Source organism: Schistocerca nitens, chromosome 4, assembly GCF_023898315.1.
Source record: "Schistocerca nitens isolate TAMUIC-IGC-003100 chromosome 4, iqSchNite1.1, whole genome shotgun sequence".
NCBI lineage: Eukaryota > Metazoa > Arthropoda > Insecta > Orthoptera > Acrididae > Schistocerca > Schistocerca nitens.
In genome coordinates, this window is record NC_064617.1 from 846,105,537 (window position 1) to 846,127,948 (window position 22,412).

The 22,412-nt window shown below is 40.7% G+C and overlaps 2 non-coding genes across 2 annotated transcripts; one reads left to right on the top strand and one right to left on the bottom strand.

Annotated features, from left to right (window-relative positions):
* Window positions 1-20,317: 20,317 nt before the first annotated feature.
* On the bottom strand, window positions 20,318-20,391 carry Trnat-agu (transfer RNA threonine (anticodon AGU)). Its single transcript has one exon. It is a non-coding gene; the product is annotated as a tRNA-Thr (tRNA).
* Window positions 20,384-20,457, top strand: Trnat-agu (transfer RNA threonine (anticodon AGU)). The gene has a single exon. It is a non-coding gene; the product is annotated as a tRNA-Thr (tRNA).
* The last annotated feature ends 1,955 nt before the right edge of the window (window positions 20,458-22,412 follow it).

Below are 22,412 nucleotides of genomic sequence, written 5' to 3' on the forward strand. Positions count from 1 at the left end.
CCCCCCCCAATCTGCCTCTGTGTCACCCATTTAGTGCTGTTATAAGTGAGTGTTCAGTGTTGTATGTCCCCTGTCAGTGTTGCAAACTGCCACTGTACTGTCGTTAGTTGTGTTTTTTATCTGGTGCAAACAAAAACCAGACTCTCGCCGGTTTAGCGTTTTTTTCTTGTTTGCTTATATTTTAATTATGTTTTTTAACTTTACTGTAGGCTGTAAAGCAGCATATTACACTGTTGCCAGCACGTACCCCCCTCCTCTGGGGGGGGGGGGGAATTGAAATGCAGTAAAGGAAAAAAGAAATCCCACATAGCATTATACTACCCCACCAGCAAACATCTGTAATCTGGTGCATGTTTTATGCAGCAATTCTACTGGATGATGGCTTATCCATACACGACCGTCGATCTGCTGCTTCACCCGAGCAAGCGACGCGTTCCCCAGATCCATCGTCCAATCTGGACGTTCCCGTGCCCACTGAAATCGTAATTGACGATGACGGTGGGTCAACATGGGAACGGGTAGGGGTGGTCTGCTACGTTCAACAACGTATTCGTTAATTAACGCAAGCAGAATGAATAGTGAATCAAAACAATTTGGAGACAAATGAAGAGGAACAGGTAGGAAGGAGAGAATTCGAAATAGATGTTGAAAGTAGCAGATTTTGCTTCACTACCCGAGGGAGACAGGTGGGGTATCTCGAGATGGATGGTGCTCCAATAAGAACAGAAAAAAACTGTTGGCTTCACTCGAGTGCAGCAGGGGTGTAATAGTGCACGAAATTAACCTTGAAAAAGAATAAGTCCCGTCTCAGAAGGTGACCCCTGATCACATGAGCACAAGAAATATTGTGAAGATAACATACTAGCTGACAGACTAAAATAGAGATGCTGCTCGCGTCCTGAGCCTACGAATACCGTCAACAACTGTTTGCAGATTAGCGGCGGTAAGCAAGACAGAGGAGGACGTAACCGTAAGCACATTCCCTTCCTTTGTTTGCGTAAGTGCTTTGCTTTGTTTGGCGGCCCCTAAAACGTGATAAAATGGTCAAGCTTTGTTTATTCGAAAATATGTAAGAGGTACCATGATGCGGCAGAATTATCTCATGTTGAAATATGAGAATGAGCGATCTGTTTTGCTCGGTAAGAAACTTTCTATACCAAAGATTGCATAAATATTTCTTGATTTTCGACAAACGGTTTCCACAGTCTTTTCTATCATCTACTGGCCTTCAAAAGTGTTTGGTGCAAAACGTGATCATTTTGAACAATTTTTCTTCTTTAGGGCTCGATGCATAAAATACGTCTGATAACGACATGTACAGTCGTGCTCAAAAGTATCCGAACGACCTGAATTGCATTTCGCCTGATTCGAATGCAACCCACATAGTGCAGCTGTCTCGCAGGTCCTCTAATCGCCCCTCGGTACAGGCGTTTGACTATTGAAAATGGTTCCAACAAGTCACCACTAGAAAACACTGCTCTGTATCGCAATAACTCAAGATGTAAAGTAATACCAAGGTACTACAAATATCAGGGAACATCTTATCACAGATAAGACGGGTCCTAAGGCTTGTAAGCTCACATTTATTACAATAATTGACATACATGAAATGTTACCACTCTCATTATTACGTCAGATAGGTAATTCACGTAGTAATTTCGTCGTATTCATGATTTCCTCCTCAAAATAACATACCGTACTTGTTATTTAACACAAAATGACATTAAAAATTTAAGTTATCACGAGCAGCTAGTTGAGAATATGTATGAACTTCAAATGACACGACGAACCGTCTCGTTCTGCATATGGATTCAAACCCAGGTCATGCAGACTAAGCAAAGACTTCGTGACTGACGGAAGCTAACAGTCATTCCTGACTAGGCATACAGAGAGTGATATACCTCGATGTTATACAGTATCAGTTAGCAAATATCAACTTTAAATTACATAACGTACACATTTTTAACGGACGCCAACTCCTACCCGGCATCTATTGTCTTTGTTAATAAACTACGAGAGATGTTAAATATTGATTCTTCACAAGTAACTTACTTGGAATGCCGTGAGGGAAAGCTTGGTGTTGGACAGGGATTCGAACCCAGAACCTAATTGGATTGTCATCGAAGCACAATTAACTGTGACATATCGGATTTTCTCGGCAGTAACTAGATGTTTTAACTGAAATGACGAGACGAAACATTAATTTTTTCTTTCCCAGGACTCCAACCTGGCACCTATCGCTGTTATATTCTAGAGAATACGAACGTTAAAAATGGGTTTCTTACACCAGCAGCGACATGTGAGCATGTTTGAACTAGAAATAATATGACGAAGAGTTCAGTGCTGACTGGGAATCGAACCCCACACATATCGTTATTGACTGCACATAAAGAGACGTCAGCTAACGAATTTTTCTCCACCAGCAGCTCGGAATAACATCCTTGAATTTACAATGATTTCGTAAACAGTTCTGTGTCTCACTGGGACTCAAAAACGTCAGATATCGTTAGTGTTGACAACGAATGAAAATACATTAAAAATCAAAAGTATTATCCACCAGTAAATAGGTGTTCTCATGCTAGAGCTTGATAATACATAATGAAAGCTGTTGTGTCTAGACAAGACAGCCTAGACCCAATGAGAGGAAGCCGAAAGGCACGCGCTTAAACTCACGCAGGCTGGCGTGAGGTCTGAAACAGGATACGTAATGAATGCTATAAAGAAAAGTACGTAGCTTCTGGAATACTTAACTTTAATCCACATTTGTAGAACATCGCTCTTGATGATACATTAATAGAATCTCAATATCAATTGAATACGGCGCCTTGCTAGGTCGTAGCAAATGTAGCTGAAGGCTATGCTAACTATCGTCTCGGCAAATGAGGGCGTATTTGTCAGTGAACCGTTCCTTGCAAAGTCGGCTGTACAACTGGGGCGAGTGCCAGGACGTCTCTCTAGACCTGCCGTGTGGTGGCGCTCGGTCTGCAATTACTGACAGTGGCGACACGCGGGTCCGACGTATACTAATGGACCGCGGCCGATTTAAAGGCTACCACCTAGCAAGTGTGGTGTCTGTCGGTGACACCACAAAAGCTTTTGTGCCGGGCCAGGATTCGAACCCTTTCACGCGCAATATGTGGAGATGTTGAGGAATCTGCAGTTTTGAACAAACAACGAATTGCAGTCGAGCTGTATTCTCACGAAGGGATCAAATTCCGCGTTAAGGGCGGTCTGAGTTGCGTTCCCAGTTCAGAACCAATTTTATCGACATACAGAAGCTCAAATAAAAGATGGAATAAGTGTCCTCTGACCCTACGTAGCGTTTGTTTCGTCACTAGAAATAAATAACTAGTATAAGAAAGGTTACTGATGATAGAGTTTCTACATGTCGCGGCTCCTTACTTTAATGTGGTTCAACCTAACGTCTACTTGGTAGAGAAGGAATATCATGTTTAACATGACTGTCAGACCACAATGCCATTATACCTTCCTCACTTCGCGTAGCCAGAAGAGAACAGAATCTGTCTCTCCTTATAAAGAATCATCAGCAGAAGTTGGAATCGAACCCAGACCATAAGTAGATGAACCGAGGATCAATCCAAGAGACCACCAAATTCTCTTCTCTCTCACTCATTTTTCTATCATAACAATGTTGTGCCACACTGGATGAGAATTCTGACACACAGGCTCCCTGTAGTGGTTTGCAGCATGTTCAGTACATTCATTTACTTGGTTGACCGAATCGCCATGAACTAGCTGCCTCGGCTACCCAGTGCATACATTCGACTCTATTTTGTAATCACCGAAATAAAATCACGCATCTGACACCCACACAGAACTGCCAACAATGTAGGATGCAGAAATTTAAATAGGAAGTGTTCCTTTCGACTTGAGCTATTCTAATGCGCTATCTGTTTGTTAAAAACGTCGTGCAATGCAAAAGAAAAGCTGTAACTGTCTGTCTCTCAGAAGTCTAGATCCGGCCATATGCATTATCTCACAGCACTGTGCAATGCGGAAATTCTGGAGGACTTGTTGTTGAGTTCTGAGGTGTTGCAGCTATGTGTCAGCTAGTAGCGTAACGGTAAGCGTGGCGCACTGTTGATAAGACGTAGCGAATTTGGGTATTCACTGCCTCATTTTTTAAAACGCCATACTGCTGTCTGCTGAAGTTATCGATCTAATGGAACTTTGAATATAATTCCCTTCACTTCTCAACCCAAAATAGTCGCATGTGGAAAAAGAGCTAAGTTCTGCAACATTTTGTTCTTTTCAGGTTTAATAGATGTCCAGGCTGCAGATGCATCTCGAAACTTTTGTATTATGTATTGGGAGAGGGCATCGTGCCAAAATACGTCAGAAAAGTATTTCCTACATTAGCTGTCGTGTGGCAGTGGCATTTTATTCTTCATGAAACCTTGGCTGACACCTTTAACTCAGAACAAGTTTTCTACATGCATGTAATCATAAACTGCATGTGCATTGTCAGACTGTTACAGATAACATCAGAGAATTCGCATATATCGTTGATGATTAATTTACCTCTCATGTTAACTAATGTTTTTACAACATTAAAATAAACCGTACGAAAATTGTGCACTGTATTGTAAGAAATGAAATAAAACTACCCACGATAACCTTACGACGTAAATCTGTTTCAATAACATTGAGTATCTGTACACAAGCGTGCCTCTACAGGCACGAATTAGTAAAATACTAATCACTCTGTGTTTGATTGATATGCTGTGTCATACTCAAGTGGTATGCAAATGTGGCATTTCATTAATAAAGTTATGTATTCCTAGAAACCCAAAATTTGCTTGTCAGCAGCGGAAAGAGGCGTTACCTGTTGTGCAGCATTCTAAGTTTTTCACCATTGCACTATGAGCCGAAAGTATTTTCTTGCGATTTCCTTATCGATGTGTACTCTGACTGTTTGTAGCTCTTTCACAGAAGGGATAAAGACGTTACAGTCAGCAAGACTGGCACCGCAAACCATAACAGACTCTTTCTCACAGGTTAGCACGTTTCCACAGAGATAGGGGAGAGGCATGCGTCTAGGTTTCCTCTTACGAGACCAGTAGTGGCTAGAACTCGTAAACCGCTATTTAAAGGACGAGATTAGATGCGATTTTCACGTGCAACGACTTTCCTGGGCTGAAAACCGTAAATTTACAATCTTTTGTTACAGCTCAAGCGATAATAAATCAGATTATTCAATGGAAATGATAGCAAAAATCAAGTGAACTTTGAGGCTTAATTCCGTGCACACCAGGAAGTAACTCGCCGATCACAGAGTTGCCAAATGTACCTTGCCTTGTCGCCAAATCTCAGTTACATTACCAGCAGGAAGAAGACGAACCAATGTGATCCTACAGTGTGCTGGGAAGTGACCGTAGCTGACGTCTCAAAGACGCTGCTGCTATGGCCTGGAATACGTAATCTGTCTGATTCACATTTCTGCAACTGGGTTTAGGGACTGGAGCGTAGTTACTAATGATACTCAGAACTGACTGCTAACCAAGCTTCATGAAACAGTTACTCTCATAGTTGTTTTTATATTTCTTTCGTAAGTGTACTCAAAACTAAGAAAATCATTGACGAACGTTTTCGTCCCTCGCCGATAGCTGAGCACAACAAACGAGAGAGAGAGAGAGAGAGAGAGAGATAAAAATAAAAAAAAAGAATGAGAGAGAGAGTAAAAAATTGTTGCAAAGAAACTGAATAATGGTATGTAAAGAAATCTTTCATCAAAATGACGTGTTCTACATCGTATTCATGATCTATGGAACAAGTATTAAACAAATCTAATCTAATCATATCATATTGCTAACTAGTCATAAAGAGGCACGAATTACAGTAATTTTCGCCAATATCAGTAACCAAATCTAAACTTGAAAATAAAAGACGACAGTTTTTGTAATAAACCGGGATTCCTGTAAAGACCCTTTCGTCCCTTTTAACTAACCACAAAAGTAGTGTGATATACCTCCATTCAGAAGGAACAAAGTGTTCATGAATTTAAAGATGAAGCGCATGATGTGAAGTTCTGAGACGGAGATACGAACCCAACACGCAATCGGATTGTTAACTAAGTAAAATCAAATGTTACGTATCGGTTTTTCTTACCAGCTGCTAGATGTTTGAATTTACAATAAGGATACAAATTTTTGTGCCTGAGCTGCAATCGAACCGCACACCTACCGTCGTTCTTTATCATCCACGAACATAGCTTAAGTAACACTTGCTTACTCACCAACAGTCAGATGTGTGCGTGTTTGACCAGAAATAGCGACACCTATTGCGATCGTTGGCAACACATGAACAGACACTAAAAATGCACGTTAATTTTCACTAGCAGACTGGTATGCACGTGATAGGGCTTGAAATCAAATTATGAATATTTTTGTACTGGATCAGGATTCGGACCCACATACTTACCTTTGGAGGAGACCTAGAGAAGATTGCAGTCTTGGGAAAAGGAATGAAATGATTGAACTATACTGTTCCGAGAGATTCAGATCCTCGAAAGATGAGATACGAATTCGGATCACAGTCCAGCACCAAATTTTTCAACGTCTCTACTTCAATCAAGAACAAGAAAAATATGAGCCCTGTTCCTTTAAATGGCTGTCGTTCCATCAACTAAAATAAAATTTTCTAATGTAAGTAAGTTTACTGGAGACAGTCTTTCTGTTTACCATGACGTCCGCCAACGTCATTTCCCAACGTAAACCGGCTCTGCCCAATTGGTAATGAAGGAACAAGATGTTTAATGAGGATTCTGGATTATAAAGTCTTTCTCTTGAGGTTACCAGAGGTAAAGTAAATCAGTTTGAGCCTCTTAAAAGTAAATGCCTGAACCAACGCGTTGCACCTGTAGTAGTTCGTTCCACCAGACCATTGTGGCCACATTTCCCAGCCCGAGGAGTGTGGTGTAACGGATAATGTGCTCAGCTGACAAAATTAGTCACGGTGCAAAAAATGCGAGCCTATTAAATGGTTAAGTGGAAGCAATCTTCTGACGTGGAGATTATGCTATTCTCATGTCTGCAGGATGTAACGACTCTACTAGGCATCATAGCCTCGATGTGAAGCCATTTTGAAATATTTACTAATTCAGCAACTTTCTTAGTTCGAGAAAATCCACTGTGGAGTGCGATTATTACCGTCATTGTTACTATCATTTTCTTATTACCGTTGCTGGAACACATGTGCTTGAAGATCATTTCATGCCTTTTGGTCATTATAGAAGTAGTTGCCCAAGAAGAGGTTCTTTCCCTGTCGACGGAGTCCTTTTCATGTTAATATCAAACATCAGAAATTACTCGCAGATTACATTAAAGCTAAAGTAATTGATGAAGACGTTACTTGATAGCAAAAAAGCGCTGCCTTTCTTTATTTACTTGCGCTTAGAAATGGCGGTCGAATACTGCCAAACCAAAAGCGATGTAATCTTACTGCTTTCCGTTAAACGTCGTTGTCAGTTCTTCCACATGACTTGGTCGACGTGACGTTGTGTATGGCAGAGAATGTTTTAGAAAATCAATTGTTTTCCTTTGCAATAAACAGAAATATTCTCATTGTAAGCTATGCAAGTTCAAAATTTTCGCATTATTAGTTCAAATTTAATATTAACTTCCATAATGTAGGAAAGTATTTCACAGTTGCAAAACCCGCATCCGACTCATTGACCTTATACTTAGTCGCTGACCATAAATTCTAGCTCAGAGTGACATCAATTTAAGTAACCTATTGTAGTGAAGACTGTTTGCCAGTGCTCTTTTTCACGGGAAATTTGCGGTTCACTCATTGGGCTCCAATAGTACACTGTAACAGCAATTTCTGTGTGTATGCAATGCATGCGGATTGTAGAATTTAGTGGTGCTCTCTCTTCCACTTCTGTATACAATATGCCTGACCTAAACGAGCCCTTTATCATTACAGGCCCTGGGCAGTGCAACATCATATTGACAGCAGTAATGTGCTTATAGTGACAGCCTCACTATTCGTTTTACCTGATTTTGTAATCATTTAAATAAAACAACATGACCTTCCAGTGGGAGACATTTCGTCCCCCTTTTCCTTGTGTGAAATTTGTCACTAAGCTTTTTGCCTTCCAACCAGAGAAATACGGCAGAGTACGGCCAGTAAACGAGTCACAAAACACTATTTAGAGCCGTTAAGACGATTTATTTAAACATTGTCGTAGCTGAAGGAATTTAGTTTCTTCTTAAATCGTCTTATGCAGCAACGTTCACAGATATGTCAAATAGGAAAATCTCTTTATCCATATACGAATGTTGTGAGACAAACTTCCCACAGTTTGTATCATGTCGACCTTTTCGTCTGATAGCACTGCGTAAGTATTTTGTTTAAGAGGTATCACAAGTCTCTTCTCTAGGTCTCCTCCAAAGGTAAGTATGTGGGTCCGAATCCTGATCCAGTACAAAAATATTCATAATTTGATTTCAAGCCCTATCACGTGCATACCAGTCTGCTAGTGAAAATTAACGTGCATTTTTAATGTCTGTTCATGTGTTGCCAACAATCGCAATAGGTGTCGTTATTTCTGGTCAAACACGCACACATCTTACTGTTGGTGAGTAAGCAAGTGTTACTAAAGCTATGTTCGTGGATGATAAAGAAGGACGGTAGGTGTGCGATTCGATTGTCGCTCATTCATAAAAATTTTTATCCTTATTTTAGATTGAAACATCTAGCAGCTGGTAAGAAAAACCGATGCGTAACATTTGATTTTGCTTAGTTAACAATCCGATTGCTTGTTGGGTTCGTATCTCCGTCTCAGAACTTCACATCATGCGCTTCATCTTTAAATTCATGAACACTTTGTTCCTTCTGAATGGAGGTATATCACACTACTTTTGTGGTTAGTTAAAAGGGACGAAAGGGTCTTTACAGGAGTCCCGGTTTATTACAAAAACTGTCGTCTTTTATTTTCAAGTTTAGATTTGGTTACTGATATTGGCGAAAATTACTGTAATTCGTGCCTCTTCATGACTAGTTAGCAATATGATATGATTAGATTAGATTAGTTTAGTACCTGTTCCATAGATCATGAATACGACATTTCGTAATGATGTAGAACATGTCAGTTTAATGAAAGATTTCTTTACATACCATTATTCAGTTTCTTTGCAACAATTTTTTACTCTCTCTCTCATTCTTTTTTTTATTTTTATCTCTCTCTCTCTGTCTCTCGTTTGTTGTGCTCAGCTATCGGCGAGGCACGAAAACGTTCGTCAATGATTTTCTTAGTTTTGAGTACACTTACGAGAGAAATATAAAAACAACTATGAGAGTAACTGTTTCATGAAGCTTGGTTAGCAGTCAGTTCTGAGTATCATTAGTAACTACGCTCCAGTCCCTAAACCCAGTTGCAGAAATGTGAATCAGACAGATTACGTATTCCAGGCCATAGCAGCAGCGTCTTTGAGACGTCAGCTATGGTCACTTCCCAGCACACTGTAGGATCACATTGGTTCGTCTTCTTCCTGCTGGTAATGTAACTGAGATTTGGCAACAAGGCAAGGTACATTTGGCAACTTTGTGATCGGCGTGTTACTTCCTGGTGTGCACGGAATTAAGCCTCAAAGTTCACTTGATTTTTGCTATCATTTCCATTGAATAATCTGATTTATTATCGCTTGAGCTGTAACAAAAGATTGTAAATTTACGGTTTTCAGCCCAGGAAAGTCGTTGCACGTGAAAATCGCATCTAATCTCGTCCTTTAAATAGCGGTTTACGAGTTCTAGCCACTACTGGTCTCGTAAGAGGAGACCTAGACGCATGCCTCTCCCCTATCTCTGTGGAAACGTGCTAACCTGTGAGAAAGAGTCTGTTATGGTTTGCGGTGCCAGTCTTGCTGACTGTAACGTCTTTATCCCTTCTGTGAAAGAGCTACAAACAGTCAGAGTACACATCGATAAGGAAATCGCAAGAAAATACTTTCGGCTCATAGTGCAATGGTGAAAAACTTAGAATGCTGCACAACAGGTAACGCCTCTTTCCGCTGCTGACAAGCAAATTTTGGGTTTCTAGGAATACATAACTTTATTAATGAAATGCCACATTTGCATACCACTTGAGTATGACACAGCATACCAATCAAACACAGAGTGATTAGTATTTTACTAATTCGTGCCTGTAGAGGCACGCTTGTGTACAGATACTCAATGTTATTGAAACAGATTTACGTCGTAAGGTTATCGTGGGTAGTTTTATTTCATTTCTTGTAATACAGTGCACAATTTTCGTACGGTTTCTTTTAGTGTTGTTAAAACATTAGTTAACATGAGAGGTAAATTAATCATCAACGATATATGCGAATTCTCTGATGTTATCTGTAACAGTCTGACAATGCACATGCAGTTTATGATTACATGCATGTAGAAAACTTGTTCTGAGTTAAAGGTGTCAACCAAGGTTTGATGAAGAATAAAATGCCACTGCCACACGACAGCATAAGAGTAGCTCAAGTCGAAAGGAACACTTCCTATTTAAATTTCTACATCCTACACTGTTGGCAGTTCTGTGTAGGTGTCAGATACGTGATTTTATTTCGGTGATTACAAAATAGAGTCGAATGTATGCACTGGGTAACCGAGGCATCTAGTTCATGGCGATTCGGTCAACCAAGTAAATGAATGTACGGAACAAGCTGCAAACCACTACAGGGAGTGATTTCCCTAAATCACTCCAGGCAAATGCCGGGATGGTTCCTCTGAAAGGGCACGGCCGACTTCCTTCCCCATCCTTCCCTACTCCGATGAGACCGCGCTGTCTGGTCTCCTTCCCCAAACCAACCAACCAACCACTACAGGGAGCCTGTGTGTCAGAATTCTCATCCAGTGTGGCGCAACATTGTTATGATAGAAAAATGAGTGAGAGAGAAGAGAATTTGGTGGTCTCTTGGATTGATCCTCGGTTCTTATACTTATGGTCTGGGTTCGAGTCCAACTTCTGCTGATGATTTTTCATAAGGAGAGACAGATTCTGTTCTCTTCTGGCTACGCCAAGTGAAGAAGATATAATGGCATTGTGGTCTGACAGTCATGTTAAACATGATATTCCTTCTCTACCAAGTATACGTTAGGTTGAACCACATTAAAGTAAGGAGCCGCGACATGTAGAAACTCTATCAACAGTAACCTTTCTTACACTAGTTATTTATTTCTAGTGACGAAACAAACGCTATGGAGGGTCACAGGGCACTTATTCCATCTTTTATTTGAGCTTCTGTATGTCGATAAAATTGGTTCTGAACCGGGAATGCAACTCAGACCGCCCTTAACGCGGAATTTGATCCCTTCGTGAGAATACAGCTCGACTGCAATTTGTTGTTTGTTCATAACTGCAGATTCCTCAACATCTCCACATATTGCGCGGGAAATGGTTCGAATCCTGGCCCGGCACTAAAGCTTTCATTATGTATTATCAAGCTCTAGCATGAGAACACCTATTTACTGGTGGATAATACTTTTGATTTTTAATGTATTTTCATTCGTTGTCAACACTAACGATATCTGACCTTTTTGAGTCCCAGTGAGACACAGAACTGTTTACGAAATCATTGTAAATTCAAAGATGTTATTCCGAGCTGCTGGTGGAGAAAAATTCGTTAGCTGACGTGTCTTTGTGTGCAGTCAATAACGATATGTGTGGGGTTCGACTCCCAGTAATATTATTTCTAGTTCAAACATGCTCACATGTCGCTGCTGGTGTAACAAACCCATTTTTAACGTTCGTTTTCTCTAGAATATAACAGCGATAGGTGCCAGGTTGGAGTCCTGAGAAAGAAAAAAATAGTGTTTCGTCTCGTCATTTCAATTAAAAGATCTAGCTACTGCCGAGAAAATCCGATATGTCACAGTTAATTGTGCATCGATGACAATCCAATTACGTTCTGGGTTCGAATCCCTGTCCAACACCAAGCTTTACCTCACGGCATTTCAAGTAAGTTACTTGAGAAGAATCAATATTTAACATCTCCCGTAGTTTGTTAACAAGGACAATAGACGCTGGGTAGGAATTCGCTCCCATTAAAAATGTTTACGTTATGTAATTTAAAGTTGATATTTGCTAACTGATACTGTATAACATCGAGGTATATCACTCTCTGTATGCCTAGTCAGGAATGACTGTTAGTTTCCGTCAGTCACGAAGTCTTTGCTTAGTCTGCATGACCTGGGTTTGAATCCATATGCAGAACGAGACGGTTCGTCGTGTCATTTGAAGTTCATACATATTCTCAACTAGCTGCTCGTGATAACTTAAATTTTTAATGTCACTTTGTGTTAAATAATAAGTACGGTATGTTATTTTGAAGAGGAAATCATGAATACGACGAACTTACTACGTGAATTACCTATCTAACGTAATAATGAGAGTGGTAACATTTCATGTATGTCATTTATTGTAATAAATGTGAGCTTACAAGCCTTAGGACTCGTCTTATCCGTGATAAGATGTTCCCTGATATTTGTAGTACCTTGGTATTAGTTTACATCTTGAGTTACTGCGATACAGAGCAGTGTTTTCTAGTGGTGACTTGTTGGAACCATTTTCAATAGTCAAACGACTGTACCGAGGGGCGATTAGAGGACCTGCAAGACAGCTGCACTATGTGGGTTCATTCGAATCAGGCGAAATGCAATTCAGGTCGTTCGGATACTATTGAGCACGACTGTACATTAGAGAAGATGCACCAGACAGCTGCTTATAATATGTAATCCATATTTACGACAGACTGTTTCGACTTTATCGCTAGTTTCAACTACCTGCGATTATAATTTTGGTGTGAACATGTATGAATCAGGATGTCATTTATATGATAGTAGCTATATTGATGTGACGTCTACGGATATGGATAAATCGGAAATAACATATGCAGCAAACAAAGACAATCGTAACAAATTTTAGTTTGTAAAATAATATCGCTACTCATCTGCACAATCTTTGTATATAAATAGCATTGTAAGACTGGAACTGTCAGACTACTATCACATCGTAATTAACATTTTATTTTCTACACATTGCCATCATTTACCATCTTATTAAAGCAGTGCCAGCTATAATACAGTCACTAACTACATGTTACGGACGTCACGTCAATCAAGACGTGAGTGCAATCTGGCTAGTTTAATATAAATGACATGCACATTGATATATGTTCTCGCTAAAATTGTAATCGCAGGTCCTTGGAAATGGCGATAAAGCCGAAACAGTCTATCGTAAATAAATATTACTTATTATAAGCAGCTATTCGTGCATCTAATCAAACAAGTACTCATTTGAGATGGAACCTGTCAGCAGCACGCGACTGCTACGGTCGCAGGATCGAATCCTGCCTCGGGCATGGATGTGTGTGATGTCCTTAGGTTAGTTAGGTTTAAGTAGTTCTAAGTTCTAGGGGACTGATGGCCACAGATGTTAAGTCCCATAGTGCTCAGAGCCATTTGAATCATTTGTCGGCAGCACTGCCATTCAATTGTGCCGAACATGCTGCTTAAAGTGAAAGACGTGGGAATGTGCATTTTACTGCATATTGTGATTTTTAAGACTTAATGGTCATCTAGTCGTGTGCACGAGGTGCTTCTTTATTGTAAATGTCTCATTTATGACAAACCTCTGCATAATGCGCCACATTTTATTCGCTAATATGACAACTTGGCATAAGGTCCCAACTCACAAGGAACACGTTTTGTAACAAAAAATTTTATGACAGCAAAGTCTGCCGACAACGGTTGTCAGAAACAAAGAAATATTTATGTGATCTTGGCTATAGAAAGGTTTTACGTTGTATAATAGCCTGAGACAAATGCAACCCGTTTCTGTCACCGTGTCGGTTAAGTTGCTCAGTGTGACAAACACGAGGGATGCGAGGTATCACGACTCCATGATGCCTGTAGTTGTCATTGTCATCGAAAGTGACCAGGTCACTCTTGGTTCTAAGCGTTCACAACTTATCTAAACAAGATGTTGCCCACATCTGACCTATGTGACTCATTCTTGTGTGCTGCTGTCGTTCATATTTGATATAATGAGTGATATTGAAAGAGTGCAAATGATTTTTATCGGACCACAGACGCTGAGATAAAATTTTCTGTAAATTAGTAGTTGAAACTATTCGTAATTCAGGTGAAATTCTACATTTTAAATACTTAGAATAAATTTAGCTGTTCCATTTCTTTGTATATAAGTGGTGGAAAAAAACGTAAGGGCGAAATTAGAAGCAGGCGAGAGGTAAACTACTCGTTGATCAGAGACTGAAACCCACGCCGTTGGAATGGAGGTTGGACAAGGATAAGTTTTATGACTTTTTTAACGTAGCACTCCAACAAAAGATGCTGGAAAAACCTCTCAGGACTGAAGGTAAGAAATTCGAACGCCACTTACGCTGGAAATAATTTCATTTAACAAACTGTTCCTACCAAAACTTTTATCCATTGTGGAAGTGGAACACTATGACTGTAATATGAAAAGGTTTTCATAAAATTAAGTTAATCTGGCACATATATTCCCTATAAGATATATCCTCCCTCAATGTGAATATCAACCAATAACGTCTTTGGTTTAATGCGAAATCTTTGAGCCTCTAGTCTAATCACACTTTTTGGTTTGTTTATAAAATGTGGAAGTTGGTGTCTGTGGCAAAGTCTGTTAGTTGTAGTGCGTGAAAGCAATTCGAAAACGTGAATAATGTTTTTCAAAATGCTACACGTAACAAATGTACACTACTGGCCATTAAAATTGCTACACCAAGAAGAAATGCAGATGATAAACGGGTATTCATTGGACAAATATATTATACTAGAACTGACAATTGATTACATTTTGCCGGCCGTGGTGGCCAAGCGGTTGAAGACGCTACAGTCTGGAACCGCGCGACCGCTACGGTCGCAGGTTCGAATCCTGCCTCGGGCATGGATGTGTGTGATGTCCTTAGGTTAGTTAGGTTTAAGTAGTTCTAAGTTCTAGGGGACTGATGACCTTAGAAGTTAAGTCCCATAGTGCTCAGAGCCATTTGAACCATTTTTGATTACATTTTCACACAATTTGGGTGCATAGATCCTGAGAAATCAGTACCCAGAACAACCACCTCTGGCCGTAGTAACGGCCTTGATACGCCTGGGCATTGAGTCAAACAGAGATTGGATGGCTGTACAGGTACAGCTGCCCATGCAGCTTCAACACGATACCACAGTTCATCAAGAGTAGTGACTGGCGTATTGTGACGAGCCAGTTGGTCGGCCACCATTGACCAGACGTTTTCAATTGGTGAGAGATCTGGAGAATGTGCTGGCCAGGGCAGCAGACGAACATTTTCTGTATCCAGAAAGGCCCGTACAGGATCTGCAACATGCGGTCGTGGATTTCCTGCTGAAATGTAGGGTTTCGCAGGGATCGAATGACGGGTAGAGCCACGGGTCGTAACACATCTGAAATGTAACGGCAACTGTTCAAAGTGCCATCAATGCGAACAAGAGGTGACCGAGACATGTAACCAATGGCACCCCATACCATCACGCCGCGTGATACGCCAGTATGGCGATGACGCATACATGCTTCCAATGGGTGTTCACCGCGATGTCGCGGATGCGACCATCATGATGCTGTAAACAGAACCTCGATTCATGCGAAAAAATGACGTTTTGCCATTCGTGCACCCAGGTTCGTCGTTGAGTACAACATCGCAGGCGTTCTTGTCTGTGATGCAGCATCAAGGTTCAGCCATGGTCTCCGAGCTGATAGTCCATGCTGCTGCAAACGTCGCTGAACTGTTCGTGCAGATGGTTGTTGTCTTGCAAACGTCCCCATGTGTTGACTCAAGGATCGAGACGTGGCTGCACGACCCGTTACAGCCATGCTGACAAGATGCCTGTCATCTCAGCTGCTAGTGATACGAGACCATTGGGATCCATCACGGTGTTCCGTATTACACTCCTGAATTCACCGATTCCATATTCTGCTAACAGTCGTTGGATCTCGACCAACGCGAGCAGCAATGTCGCGATACGATAAACCGCAATCGCGATAGGCTACAATCCGACCTTTATCAAAGTCGGAAACGTGATGGTACGCATTTCTCCTCCTTACACGAGGCATCACAACAACGTTTCACTAGGCAACTCCGATAAATTGCAGTTTGTGTATGAGAAATCGGTTGGAAACTTTCCTCATGTCAGCACGTTGTAGATGTCGCCACCGGCGCCAACCTTGTGTGACTGCTCTGAAAAGCTAATCATTTGCATATCAGAGCATCTGCTTCCTCTCGGTTAAATTTCACGTATGTAGCACGTCATCTTCGTGGTGTAGCAATTTTAATGGCCAGTAGTGTATATCTGCAGAATCTATTAACTGTAACTAACACCTTTAAGTAGAACTTATATTGTAAATATTTCTTGAAACTTTACCACACGTATTGCTTGTTTACTGTTGTTTTCTATGTTGTCACATATACACAAGAAGCCTCACAAAAAAAAAAAAAATCTCATGGCTTACTGAAATAAAAAGGCGACTGGTTGTGGTAATTTCTGGAATCTATCGCAATTGTTGTTAAATATTTTTGCCATCATTTTTGCCGTTATCTGCCTAACCGTATTTAGTCCTGTGACCAGACTGCATAGTTGCTGTGGGCAAGCAAACCACGTAAGTAACAGCAGCTACTTTCAGTTGTAAGGGGTACTCTCCCGTCAAACGTACGTTGGACACCAAGCGCAATTCGTAAATACAATAAGAACAAAACTTCTTAAGATATTTGATCACACTGGCTAGCCTTATTTTAAGTATGATTTAAGCTCCATCAGCTTATCGAAATGACTATACTTTGTAACTTTTATGTCTCTGATTATTATTACTAGGAATAACATCGTAACTTTAAATTATTTGACATTATTGAAAGTAGCAATGTAATTAATCAATTATTCCTTACCGAAAATTGGATGCTGCCTCAACGAACAAGTGAAATCCATAGCTAATGTCCTTTAGTAACTCGTCTAACTGGAAGCAGCCTTGAGATGATTGAACACAATTAGCCTGCCAGTGATTTTGTGTATCGCAACAGAATCTCGTAGCACACCCGCTCGGCAACTCGTAGACTATCTCCGGCGACTCTTACCTAGGCTGCGACTACTGTGGAACGCCGCGACACAACCAGAGTACAGCTGAAGAAACAAATAACTGCTGGTCAATGCGTGTAATTGTAGCGGCAACAAGCAAAGCGGCGCTGAGCGAATCAAACATGTTTGTTTCACGTAGCGGCCGACCAGAACGTTCGAGTGACTCCGGCCGCGTTCTGGCAACGCCGCCAACATTCGACTGGTGCTGTGAGTGGTAGAGTCACTACTGTTGCTGGCGCTTGTATTTCTTTCGTTGTACTGTTGCGAAAATGTCATCAGCGGAAGCCTTGACAGCAGTTGTCCTTACACAGCGCTCTTTATGGGATCAGCGAAACAACTGTCATCACAAGTGATTCATTTTGGACAAGTTACCTGATGTGATGCCAGCAAGATTGCAAACAAGTACAGAATAAAATTTATATTTGAGGGGGTCCACAGCCTCCAGATGTTTTATAAACGAAAACGTGGTCCATAGTAGGCTGTAATGTGATTTTTATTTAATCGCGCGATTAGCTGATTTCGACTATTTGTCATTGTCAAGCGCCTGTAAGACCAACGTGGAAAAGCACTACATTCTCTGCATACATGGTCATGTATAAATAACGCTTTACACACCTCACATTAAAATAAAACATTACCGCACAAATTTCTGAGCAAATTCGTGCAGTAATATTTTATCTTAATGTTGGTTTTACAGGTGCTTGACAATGACAAGTAATCAAAATTAGCTAATAGCACGATTAAATAAAAATCACAATACAGCCTACTACGGACCATACTTTCGTTTACAGAATCCATGATTTTTTCCTTTCTGGAGCGAGAGTCATGTAAAATTTTTGAAAAGATATTTCTGCCATTTGCCTGTATATAATACGTTCATTTCACTATGAAGATTTCGGCTTTAGTACGTTTTCAAACTTTACAAAGTCAAAAATCGTCCGACGTGTGTGGTCGAAAAAGTACGTATCACGTTATATAGACCGGTTATCTCGAAAGTAAGTGAGTCAACATTCCTCCGATACACAAAAAGACTGCAGACTTGCATCTCTGACAATTGTAGTTGAGCTACAATGTAAATTAGATGTCCAAAACACAGGTGTAAGCTTCATTTCAACATATCTAAACATCAATAAATGGTTCATTTGGCTCTGAGCACTAGGGGACTTAACATCTATGGTCATCAGTCCCCTAGAACTTATAACTACTTAAACCTAACTAACCTAAGGACATCACACAACACTCAGTCATCACGAGGCAGAGAAAATCCCTGACCCCGCCGAGAATCGAACCCGGGAACCCGGGCGCGGGAAGCGAGGACGCTACCGCACGACCACGAGCTGCGGACTAAACATCAATACAGCGAAGTGAAGCTTACACTTGTATCTTGGGCGTCTTAACTTACATTGCAGCTTCACTATAATTGCCAGAGATGCAAGTTTCCAGCATTTTTATGTAACGCAGATATGTGCTCACACTCATCCACGAGACAACTGCTTTGTATAATGTGATACGTATTTTTCGACAATTTTTGATGTTGTAACACTTGACAACGGTCTAAGGCCGAAACCTGTATAATGAAAGAAATACATTAAATATAATCAAATGGAGGAAATATCTTTTCGAAGAGTAGAGAATACATTTCCTGAATCGCTTATTTGTTTCACTGTCTTAAAACGAGAGATGGTAATAAAGTTCAGGTAGTGTAAATGGTAAATGACAGGCACATGAAAATCTTGTTTTATCATGTGAGAAAAACTTTTCATGTGAGAAAAACATTTCAAAACCTGTATAATGAAGGAAACACATTACATATAGTCAAATGGAGGAAATATCTTTTCGAAGAGTAGAGAATACATTTCCTGAATCCCTTATTTGTTTCTCTGTCTTAAAACGAGAGATGGTAATAAAGTTGAGGTAGTGTAAATGGTAAATGACAGACACATGAAAATCTTGTTTTATCACGTGAGAAAAACTTTTCAAAACTGCCTCATTTGAACAGCTTCATTTGAAGCTCTGTTAAAAGTTTTGGGCTGTCTGGTAAGTGCCCTGCATAGAACACACGATTTCTTACTGCAGGTTGCTGGTTGACACTCAGGAATCTTTCTAGGTCAACGCCAATGTTGTGAAGAACATGTACATTTCACAATATCGCCAGCAAATTCTGGCGAAGTTTCTGTTGGCTTCCACACTATGCTCCACTTGGCGCTCAGTGCTACAAAAGCATATGAATTAATCGCCGTCGTCTGGAAACAGCGTTTGTTGAAATATTCTTTCTCCGGAGCTAAAAGTCATCAACTGTTAGATCTGATAAAATACCTCAACATTGGCTGTGCCTCATTTCCAATGAATGCAGAAGACAACACAAATGATGTCTAACGGTAGTGGAGAGTCCTCTCTGTATCCTCTAACATCGATTATAGTGAATTTCCCATGTGTATCTACAACTGCTTTTAGTACGATTGAATGAAAATGTTTATAACTGTAAGACAGACGTGGGCCGCGCGGGATTAGCCGAGCGGTCTCGGGCGCTGGCGTCATGGACTGTCCGGCTGGTCCCGGTGAGGGTTCGAGTCCTCCCTCGGGCATGGGTGTGTGTTTGCCCTTAAGTTAATTTAAGTTGTGTGTAAGCTTAGGGACTGATGACCTTAGCAGTTAAGTCTCATAAGATTTCACACACATTTGAGCATTTTTCAACAGACGCTGGACCAGAATTTTTGATGAACGTCTTTTCTGTCAACATCATAACTGCATTTGGAAAGTTCTGTAAGTTATATAAATGATTTACAGTATTTGAAAAATAATCCTCAGAGTGCACTCTCATATGGAGTAGTTGGAGGCAATCCCACGACACTTTGGTAGTTGACTCCACAATTCTTGCATGGTTGTGAATCCCACTCTGATTGGCAGGGCCATGACACAAAAACGACGTCTATTTTCCAGGAATCTGTAAGAATCCTCGTGTCACCAGTTGTTGATGCCCCTTAAAAAAATTACATTTTTCCATTGAAAAAAAAAATTACTTGTGTATATTATATATGACGGTAGTATCTGTTACCGAAAGAACAGTTACCGTGGATGACCATGCAGCTTTGCTAGAAATGAAATATTAATTAAATGGAAGCCCTAGCTGCAAACAGGCGTTGATGTACTTCATTGGGGACATGTTGAAAATGTGTGCCCCGACCGGGACTCGAACCCGGGATCTCCTGCTTACTTGGCAGACGCTCTATCCATCTGAGCCACCGCGGTGGCTCAGATGGATAGAGCGTCTGCCAAGTAAGCAGGAGATCCCGGGTTCGAGTCCCGGTCGGGGCACACATTTTCAACATGTCCCCAATGAAGTACATCCACGCCTGTTTGCAGCTAGGGCTTCCATTTAATTATCATTTCACTTATGTATATGAGAAAAAGTACCACCACAGCTGTATCTTGAGAACTTCTTTATCCTATCACACGACTAATTTCGGTGGCACATTACCGTGATCCTCAGGCCCCACCATTGCCGATAGGGTATTTGATTTCCTTGGCATTTACGGCGGGATCCTTGTTACTGCGGCATATGGGCTAGCTTTCATCAGGAATGTATACTCGACACCTTGTTATCTCTAGTGCCATTGGAGATAACACGGTGTCGAGTGTAGACCCATGATGAAAGCTAGCCCACTTGTGCTAGTAACAAGGACCCCCACAGTAAATGTGCCAAAGATATCAGATACTCTTTCAGCAGTGATGGTGCCTGAGGACGACGGTAATGTGCACCGAAACTAGTCATGTGATGTAATAAAGACATTCTCAAGATACAGCTGTAGTAATACTTTTTCTCATATATATCATCAGCTGGAGTACCTCGTCCATACAATAAGATGGACATCCAAAACTTACTTGCATATTGCATTAGATACGAAAGTTCCGTATAGTAATCATATGGCAACATACTCTCCTCTTTGTGTGCTGTTATTTTCCCAAATCTTGTTTCGATAAACTCAAATTCATAGCAGTCTTTATTTTTCATTGCAAACATTTCGTCTTTCTTCCAGTCGGTCACCCAATTTTGAAGTATCGCAATAACACTGACGATTTAAAAAATTGAAACGTCCCCTTTGAACAATTATACATGACTGTGCTTAAACTGACACACAATATTTTTTAGCGCAACGCAATCTGACTTTCAAAAATCCCTACAAAAGAATGGCCCTGGCTAACATTAACCTATACGTTTCACAAATCACTTACCTCACAAAAATCTTTGTTACTCGAACTACTGCAATACAGCGAGCGCCACTACTGCTAGCTATATAAAAGATTCAAACTACTGAAGGCACAAACTACTGATAGGCATAGTTAGCAAATGAAATATTTTGATAGAGAACCAACAATGTATTTACCTTAATAGTGTTCAAAAGTGATAATATATATATCAATCCATGATATCCAATTTTACAAATTTATTCTTTCTGATGGACACACGTCCAGATCGTCCGTTCTCAAAATTCCGCCATCTCGCTCCCACATCCAGCACTGCTAGCAGCTGTCCTCCAACTGCGCAACGCTACGTGCTGTTAGCAGCCAACTGCCCAACGCTACAATGGCGAATATTCCAACGATGCATACCAGCCACAGACTGCACAGCACAGTCAGTGATTTTCATATAGAACGCTACGTGGCGTTACCAATAAAAAACCTAAACAGCCTACTTTCATAGCCCCCATGCTCCCCACAAAAAATTTTACAAATTGTTTTGGGCAGTGGACAATACAGATTTAAAACAAATTCATAATTACAATAATAAAGAAATCAAATGTACACACTTATCGATACAATGTTGGTCAAAAGCTAAAATTTTCTCACAGTCCATAAAGACAGTCCTGATTATTCATCACAGTAAAATTGCAGTGTTTTTCTCAAAGTCTGCGTAGTAAAAGAAAATGCACACGGAAGTAGTGGATTTCCATGCAGTCTTGAAGAAGTTGTGTTGTTCTTCCAACGGAAGGACAGTGCTGACTCTTGACATGCAGACAGGTAATGGGCCACAACAGAGCAAACCCACAGCAGAGTCAGTCGAAGGTTTGAAGAATATTGGTAGGTAGGTCATCACAGAGCAGACCCACTGTAGTCCTGTTAGAGATTACAATATTGGTGGGCCACCAGAGGTGCAGACCCACTGCAGTCCTTGTAGATATAATTGTATTGGTGAGTCATCAAAGATGTAGACCCACTGTAGTCCTTGTAGAAATAATGGTATTGGTGGGCCATCAAAGATGCAGACCCAC